This window comes from Dermacentor variabilis, chromosome 11, assembly GCF_050947875.1.
Source record: "Dermacentor variabilis isolate Ectoservices chromosome 11, ASM5094787v1, whole genome shotgun sequence".
Classification (NCBI taxonomy): domain Eukaryota; kingdom Metazoa; phylum Arthropoda; class Arachnida; order Ixodida; family Ixodidae; genus Dermacentor; species Dermacentor variabilis.
This window is the reverse complement of record NC_134578.1, coordinates 110,213,002-110,222,008: the sequence shown is the minus strand read 5'-3', so window position 1 is coordinate 110,222,008 and position 9,007 is coordinate 110,213,002. Positions and strand designations below refer to the sequence as shown.

Below are 9,007 nucleotides of genomic sequence, written 5' to 3'. Positions count from 1 at the left end.
TGGATCATCTCGACGGCGTCGACGGTAAGCTTCTGCTTCGGCGGCACGCACCTCTGGATTCTGACGGCGACGGCGCTGGGCCTCTGCTCTGGCAGCTCGTTTAGCAGCAGCAGCAGCAGCAGCAGACGGAGGACTTCCATCGGTCGTCTCGCTCATGGCTCAGAAAGAACTGGCAGATAATTTCGCAGTGGCGAACGGCAGCGGCAATTTAGGCTCGGGCGGTGCACATATACAGATCCGCCGCCACCGATCTGGCTCTCTGATTGCCACCGCACAGGGCGAACGGCAGCGGCAATTTCGGCTCGGGCGGTGCACATATACAGATGCGCGGCCACCGATCTGGCTCTCTGATTGCCACCGCACAGGGGTTGCATTGGAGGAGGAGCGAAGAAAGGAATTAAGTTCGAGCCGGCGCTTTGACAACCGGAGACTCGCAGGAAGAGGGGGGAGGGGGGCGGCGTGTACACCCAGCGGCAAACGATGGGGGCAGAAGCGCGCGCAGCAAGCGGACAACACGATAAAGGGAGGAGGGAAGAGATAACAGCGACTGACTGATGCCGCTGACGCCGATACAGGGGGGGGGGACCCTTTCCTCCTCTTTCTGCATGGCGGCGACGGTGTTCTATGCAGTCACGTTATCTTGACTCTCTAGCGGCGTCAGCGGCATCCAGCGGTATCAGTCGGTTGCTGCTAGCGCTGGGGGGATGAAAGGGGGCGGAGCTGGTTACGAGGCCGACGACGACGCGAAACCCAGGAACGGACGCCAAAGAGCTGCGCTCTAAAAGAGAGACAGAGAGGCTCCAATTTTGCCGGAAAGGTGAAACAGGATTAGTGATAGCCAAGTATGCGACAATTACACGAAGGAGACATTGCACCACCGAGAGGACTCAGGTTGTGAAATTGACCGGTCTGTGGTGTCTTGTATATAGTCATATAACGCCGTCAATTTAGCTCTCCATTCTTCGAGGTCACACGAAATTTCTACAAATGCAATATATATATATATATATATATATATATATATATATATATATATATATATATATATATATATATAGGGTTCGGAATGGTGGTCATGCCCTAGTGACCCCGTCCCCCGGAAATATGAAAACCCTCCGACTATGAGTAAGAAAATAATTAAAAAATTTCATCACTCAAAGACGCATCTTATCGCTGAGAAACGTAATGTCCGCGTCATTGAGTAATTTAGTGAAAGATTTCGAATTGTGCTATTAGCCATAGGCGATTTTCAAAATTTTGGTGCAGCTAAAGAAAGAGACTATATTTTGTGTGTGCGCGCTGAATTAAGATTCGAAACAAATCAACTTTAACTTAAGGAAAGCAAGTCTATGCGATACGAATTGGATTAACAGTCAAAGAGCGATTCGTCAGAAGTGCAAGCTTTTTCTTTCAGCAATGAAGCCATCGTTTCTAATGTTTTGACGGTTTTCCTAATGTATATTTAGATAGTAATTAAAAAAAGTTGTAGTATCGCCCGAAACATGAAGCATCGATTGCGATAGCGAATTAGTTATAAATTTTAGCTATACGAAGTAAGGATTTGTAGTTTGATTGGCCGTATAAACTTGGAAACATTCCCTTGCTAACGAAATTAACAAGCATGGCATCAGCTCGCGGAAGCAAAGACGAGCACACTCGATGAGCACGGACACTCGCTATCAAAACGCTGGCGTGAGTAAGTGCGGCAGCAGCAGCGAGTGAAATGACCTTCGGGCGGCCTACCAGTCGAACGCGAGAGCGGCGAGAACGCAGCGCGCTACACAGTTGTGAGCCGTCTGCAGATCCCTTTCCAAGATGCGGCGTGGCTACCTCGCCCGGCCATGCAAGGTGCGCACTTGTTGGCGACGTCGACGCCGCCCCCCACGCCCCTGCCTCCCGCGCTGCCTCCCCACTTACCTCTACATATGGCGCGCGAAAGTGCGCGATCATCAGTTCCACTTACGCACGGTCGCGAAATGAGCAGTTGCTGCCGGAGCACTCCGCGCCGGCAGCAACTCAGCAACGTTTAAGAGATTCGGAGGCTGTTTTGTAAACACACGCTAAAGCGATGTCGTGTAGATAAGTACCTACTGAAATATATTTGTACAAAGTTCAGCAAGAAGCTTTATTTTGCTTTCTACAACGGTATCTGAAGGGCGATGTTGTTTGCAGAAAGTATAACCGCATATGTATTTAATAGAACACACCGAATTCCCCCCTCTTTTACTCAGAAAAGCTCCCACAGTATATGAAGATTGTCGTCCTCGACGTACCCTTCACGTTCAAGGTCATTTAGGCTAAATAAACCGTATGCGCTATAAACGCTTTCGTTGCTTGAATCTTCGGGTCTTCGAAAGAACTCAAGTTCACTGGCATTATGCCACACCATCTGGCACTGTTTGCTTTGGGATGGATGTGTGACGGTCATCCTAATGCTGTTACTGAAAGGCCACTGAAGAAATTCGTCGATCACACCCTTGTGCAGCTGAATACTAGCATGCAGTGACACATCATCTCCATCTTTTGTAAAGCGCACTCCTGGCGATAAGTGATAGCCAGAGATGTACATTTTTGCACTCAAATAAATATGAAATCCTTCTAAGTGGGCGCTCTCTTTCATTGCTTTGAATCCCTTAGCAAGAAACGCATATCGCTTAATGCTGATTGTGGTAAAGGCCAGTTCTTTTTCTCTACTCATTTCCATCGCTCTACTTTCTCAGTAACTGCAGATTGTGAAGCACGGTGATCCAATGTACTACTTCCGTTTGACTGTTGTAGCAGTATTTCTTTGACTTCGTTTATGCAGTGTGAAATTTCATTTAGGCGGTCATTCTGGGCAATATCACTAATAATATGGCCTAGCTTGTCTTTTATTTCGACCACTCGCTTGTCTAAGCTTGCATTCAGAGCCGTGAAGATTGATTTTTCGTCACTGCCGGACTTTTCTAGAGCCTCGGAAGCCAGACACACCGCATAGTCTCGACATTTGCTTTGTAAGTGCGCCGACACATTACTACGGAGAATTAGCTTTGAACATTTAAGGCACGGCATAACGTGGTAGTCACAGTCATTGCAAAAATGCTTATTCAGCTCAGACGCAGCGAAAACCATGTCACAGCCATGCTCCTCATTCCAGCATTTCACCTGAAATAGAAAAAAAGAGATCTTCAGCTATTTGCATCTTCATAACTTCCATAATAGCATCTACCATGTCATTTGTTGCCTTCGAACTTCGAATACTTCTAGGCTCGGCTAAGGTGACAGCGTCATGAGATGTCAAGATGTGTATCATCGTACTGTTGCTGTGAACAGAAGCGAACGAATTGTTCCGTGAAGTGATGCTACACGCCCGTGTGACAGCATCACTTTTCGAAAGAATTCATTCACTTCCCTTCGCAGCAGTTATGGTGAATGTCTCTTCAGATATTCACCATAATGCCAACAGAAACAGTTAGGAAAGAAGGAAGGCATCCCGCAGCCAACTTCACTCGAACGCGACATTACGCAAGGCATTGCGGCTTGGCTAGCAGGATTTTCACGAATCGTTAATTTTCTATAGCGAAACGGTGACAGCAGTTGTACCCTGTGTGCAAACCGATGGCATGTGCATCGGGAATGAGAGCGGTTGTCGCAGGTGAAATGCCTGAATATGTTGAGGTAACTTCATCTGCTGCGTTTAAGTGGGATACTTTACGTTCTGAAAACAGTTTTTCTCCCTGTAGGGTGGCGCGGTCCTCAGGCGTCTGAGCCACATGACGAGGAGCCTCTCGGTGCGTTTACTTATGCGTGCCTCGAACTTCGCTGGCGCCAGAAGCTGTTTGAGGCTACGTATTTTCGCGGTAAACATTCCCGTAGAGGGATAGCGAGAGTACGAAGCTTCCAGGGTACACAGAATAAATTTATTTCTGAGAAACATGCGCAAATAGGGCGACTGATACAGGGACACACAGAGACACACTTACCACAGAACAAATGCTGACTGCCAACTGAAGTTTTATTTGAAGAACGCCAGCCTTTTTATATATACATCGCATAATAGGCATGCGAATGCACACATCAGCATGACACAATGAGTGCCCATCGTGTAAAAAGGTTATTTATTTTTTTTTTTGAAAACGTCAGAGAAGGCACCATTACACCGCTATGTCCAAGCTTTGTAATACAACTGCCTGTATTATTTATCTCTACTTCTTACTTTTTCATTTCCCAAGAGACTTAGTCATCTAAATCATAGGCGCGCATATGGACTTATTCCAATGGCCCGCTAAATGCCTTCCATGCCCATTCTTGACTTTACTACCGTACTGACGCGCTCGATCATTACATCGCTGTCCGGTTTGCACTAGATATACTTCACCACACCTTGAGAAAAGACGGGGAATGCGGGAGATGGAAATTCAAGACGATGAGCTATGCTAAACTTCAAGCTATAGGCAACAACACTTAGTTTAATTTCTTGCCGTATCCCCCCCTTCCTTTTTTTTCTTCTACCCTTCCCTTTCCCCCTTTTTTTGTGTCAGCCGGAGTGTCAGACGCCCTTGACACGCCGGCTAACGCGCGTGTGTTCACAGACTGGGGTGGGGGGCCTGGCTTTGACCTTGTACTCAGCGTTTCTTTACTCTCAATTCGACACGCTAACACATTTTCCCTCGTTTCCGCGTCCTCCCGCCTCACCCCCTCTCCCCTTTAGAAGAACCCCACCTATATATACTGTGGCGAGGAAAGCATATGTCGCCTTGAAGAAGACAAGTCCACTTGTCGAAACGCTGGCTGCTGCATTCACCTTGTTCACGTTTTGCTCACCACACCTTGGGAAGACAAGGGGAAGGCGGGAGATGAAAATCCAAGACGATCACCAAAACGAGAACAAGGTAAAAGAGGAAGCCAACGTTTCGACAAGTGGACTCATCTTTTTCAAGGCAGCTTTGTGGTATTACTTTAGCGCTATTTGGCAAACCACGTTGTGCTTGTCGTCCGTGGACTGAGGCCTGCTATGCTCTCATTCGAGGGCACACAGTACATCGCTTGCAAGTGGCACTGAACAGTAAATTCACAATATGTCGGTTGGATGCTTTCTTGAAGTTGTGCGATAACCTATGCACATAGTGTACCACGTGCACTGGTCTCCTGACTTTTTTCGTTGCCTGATGGTTTGAAACTGCCGTTTGTTCCTTTACAAGTTGGTCTCAGATTTTGAAGTGATAGGACAACTGGGAAAACCTGCTTTCTCTAATCGTGCTGTCTCATTTGAACAAGTTTGCTGCCTCTCGTGTTCGCAAGGGTGCTTCAGTGCTGCCTTATAGCAAGTCGTCTCTATAACCCCCTTAATCAATTTAGAATATGTGTTCTGAAATTAAAAACAGACGACGATAGGCTATCGATGCGGTCAAGCGCAAACATTCGACTTACTTTTATATTGGTCATAAGGGTAAACATAAGTAGTTTACAACCCATGCGCAAAGAAACAACGAAGAAATTATGGGTTCAGATGGTTTCAATGGGTTTAATTTTTCAAATTTAGGGTAAACTATGTGGTTATTCCTGCCAAAACCACGATCTGATCATAAGGCATGACGTAGCCGGGGCCTCCCGAAATTTTGACCACCTGGGCTTTTTAACGGGCACCTAAATCTGAATACACGGGTGTTATCGCATTTCGCTCCGATGGAAATGCGGCCGCCGTGGCCCTGATTCGATTCCGCGACCTCGTGCTTAGCAGCCCAACACCATAGCCACTAAGCTAGCACAGCGGGTATATTTGCTTGTTGATTCATTGCGTATGCATGGTAAACTCGGTATACCTACGCCTCAGATTGAAATAAAATTTACTTCATAGTCTGCACTCTTCCATGACGATATCCTGTCGCCGTTCTTTCCTTTGCAGAGCGTCTTTTCTTAGATATGAACGAACCTGCCCAAGAAGTTTTATTGACGCACGATCTGATTATGAGCCCCGTTTTAGTGCGTGGATGTGGATTAATTTCCGATAACGGGACTTCTTTAACCTGCACCCAACGCGCGGTAGACGAGCTAGTCTGCAGCTCGCCCAAATCGACACGCGGCCGTCGCTGCTGCCATTTGACCCTACGACCTCGGGTTTAGCAGCGCCACGCCAAAGCCACTGAAGCAACCACAACGGGTGATGCCTGGTGGTGCGGCTGCCGGCGACGCAAGAGCGTAGCCATTGTGACGGCGCCTCCGCCGCTGATTGGCTTCGTCGCTGTGCGGCTACTGCAAGCCAGAAAAATGGGTCCGGCACCCAAGCTGGGTCTACCGCGGAGAATTCCTCGCTCGCGAATCAGGTCCACCACCGGCCCGCACACATAGTGCGGTGAATTGCCATGCCGCTAATGGACGCGCGGGGTAAAAACATTCTTGCTCAGAATGCAACTTGTAGACCCACATGCATGTAACAGCTGACTGCGTGATCACATCATCTGTTCACGATGAACTACAGATGGAAGACTCAGTCTGCACGGCACTTATTTGAAAAGCATTGCGAGTCGAGCGCAGAGCGAGATGGGCCTGCCGCCACGTGCTTGAATTGCAGAATACTACTCGTATACGGTCAATGATAGAATATCAGTAAATATAGCTGTTAAATTTAGTATTTCAGTAAGTCTTTTCATGATAAAGGAATGCAAGCTAGCATGCGACGCCGCGAGAAACCAGTTGCAGAATAAAGGTCGGAGAACGAGACCGACGAGAAAAGAACACAAGAAGAACGCATCATGCCTGCGGTAAAGTACACGAAGAAAACGCAAATACACCACCCCATGACTCATTAAGGAACGCGAGTAAGCATACCCGCATAGAAGGAGAATTTATAAATGAATAGCGTTGCCCTATACTCGCTCGTTTTAAGCTTAGCATTTCTCATTATGAACATTCTGAAGTAGCTTTCAGTCAGTAGTAAGTGAAAATTAGGATCATGGCGAGTTCACGGTAACGTCCAATACGTACAGTCAACAGGAAAAGTTTGCGGGATGTGCGAGCGCGTGGCAAAGCGACCCTCCTCCCCTTCTAGCGGTGAACCCCTGGTGTCGAGAACGACGCCTGCACGCATGCGCGTCCCTCCGATACTGCAAGCGCGCATGTTTCCGCGCTTTCTCTTTGCGCGCCGGCGATAACCGAATGTAGCCGCGAGGTAGCCCACTTGCGATATGCGCCGTGGCGGCTTCGACAGGCAGAACTTCGTTTAGTATACAACTGAAATCAATTGTCCATTTTTGTCTTGCCGGTCTCCTATATAGCGGGTCTTCTGCCACGCTCTTCTGCGGTAGAACGCACCGTTCGTATAAAAAGAAATAAACAACGAAAATTGGCCACGAGAAGGTGCAGCCCAGAAAAAGAAAACTGACTTGTTGCGTTCGCCACCGGGCCGGCCCTATGCGTCAGCGCACGTGACTCGACAAGAATGCGGCCGCAAGTTCATGCTTCTAAACACGTTTCACACAGTTTCGCCCGTCGAAGCCGCCACAGCGCATATCGCAAGAGGGCTACCTCGCGGCTACATTCGTATATCGCCGGCGCGCAAGGAGGAAGCGCGGAAATGTGCACGCTTGCAGTCTGGGAGGGACGCGCATGCGTGTAGGCGTCGGTCTCGACACCAGGGGTCACCGCTAGAAGGGGAGGAGGGTCGCTTTGCCACGCGCTCGCACATCCCGCAAACTTTTGCTGTTGACTGTACTCTATATGGCGTCCAGCTACTTGCTTTTAACTCCTATTTAATATTTCCATATTGCTTCTTATCTAGGAACACTTTAACAGAAAATCACCCGTATTTCTGAAAAAGCAGCTCCATTTTCCTTTATGAATCTATTCAAAGAACTTTGCGAAATTGACCTGCTAGCAACAACGGACGCATTCTTTCCTTCGCGTTCACTTACCTTACGCCGGAGCAGGTTCTGCAAAGGAAACTCTCTCCAGTCAGCGTCGTCTTCGAGAAACTGGTCACCGTCGAGTGGACAGGCGTGTCCGTCGTCGAGTACGCACTGCTCGTGGCAGCTTTCGCACAGCGCGTGTTGACAGGGCAGAAAAACGGTCAATCTGGGCAGCACACCGCACGCGTTGCATATTCTGTGCGAAGGAATATGCTCGACGAAGTGCAACGGTCTCCAGTCCAGTTCCTCGGTAAAACCACACAGCGTGTGCCTCTTGCCTTGAGGAGCCATGGCGAACGGCGAATGCGTCAACTACGAAACACCGTGCCAGCAGTTCTGCGGAAACCATAGAGAAACGGAAACGTCGAACGCTGCCAGCGCTCTGTCGTCTCAGCCGTTGCCAAGGCTACTATCGCTCTGATAAACGTACGCCCTTTTCCTGACTCTTAACGGCATCGCTCCCAGGTCGGCATGGAGCGGTCTGAAAATTATCTAGTCGCCCTGCTCAGTGAATATTGTTACAGACCATTTTATCACCTGTGTCGGATGGCTGACGTACAAAGGTCGCTATTGTTGAAACGAAACCCCGTGCAAAAACAATCTCCTGAGGCGTGAATAAGCAGCCTACGATGGAAGAGCGACTAACTGCAAAGTGCAGAACCCATTGACGACAAGAAAAAAGATTCTAAGGAGCGCCTGAATATTTTACAGAGAAGCTGTATATGGCTAGGATCTCGGCGGAACGCGTCCACGCGTAGATCAACAATTTTTCTTACGTCGGCCGATACCGAAGATAGTGCAATACCGGGACCGACCCACGGCGGAGAAGCAGTTTGCCATTAAGGGGCCCACATACGGAGCTTCGCCGAAAGCTTCTATGAAAACGAGGAATCGGCGCTCGGTAAAGTCAAAACAAAATACGCTATACTGATGGGCGACTTCAATGCCAGGGTAGGTAAGAAGAAGGCTGGAGACAAGTCAAGGGGGGAAAATGGCATAGGTTCTAAGATTAGCAGGGAAGAGTTATAGTAGAGTTTGCAGAATGGAATAATTTGCGGACAATAAATAACTTCTTCCGCGAGCGGGATAACCGAAAGTGGAAGTGGAGGAGCCCGAATGGCGAG

General features: G+C 48.4%; 1 long non-coding RNA gene across 1 annotated transcript; it reads right to left on the bottom strand.

Annotated features, from left to right (window-relative positions):
• Positions 1 to 2,111: 2,111 nt before the first annotated feature.
• On the bottom strand, positions 2,112 to 8,265 carry LOC142563081 (uncharacterized). The gene is made up of 2 exons (XR_012824297.1): positions 7,890 to 8,265; positions 2,112 to 3,144 (listed from the first exon to the last, which is right to left on the bottom strand). It is a non-coding gene; the product is annotated as an uncharacterized LOC142563081 (long non-coding RNA).
• Between the last annotated feature and the right edge of the window lie 742 nt (positions 8,266 to 9,007).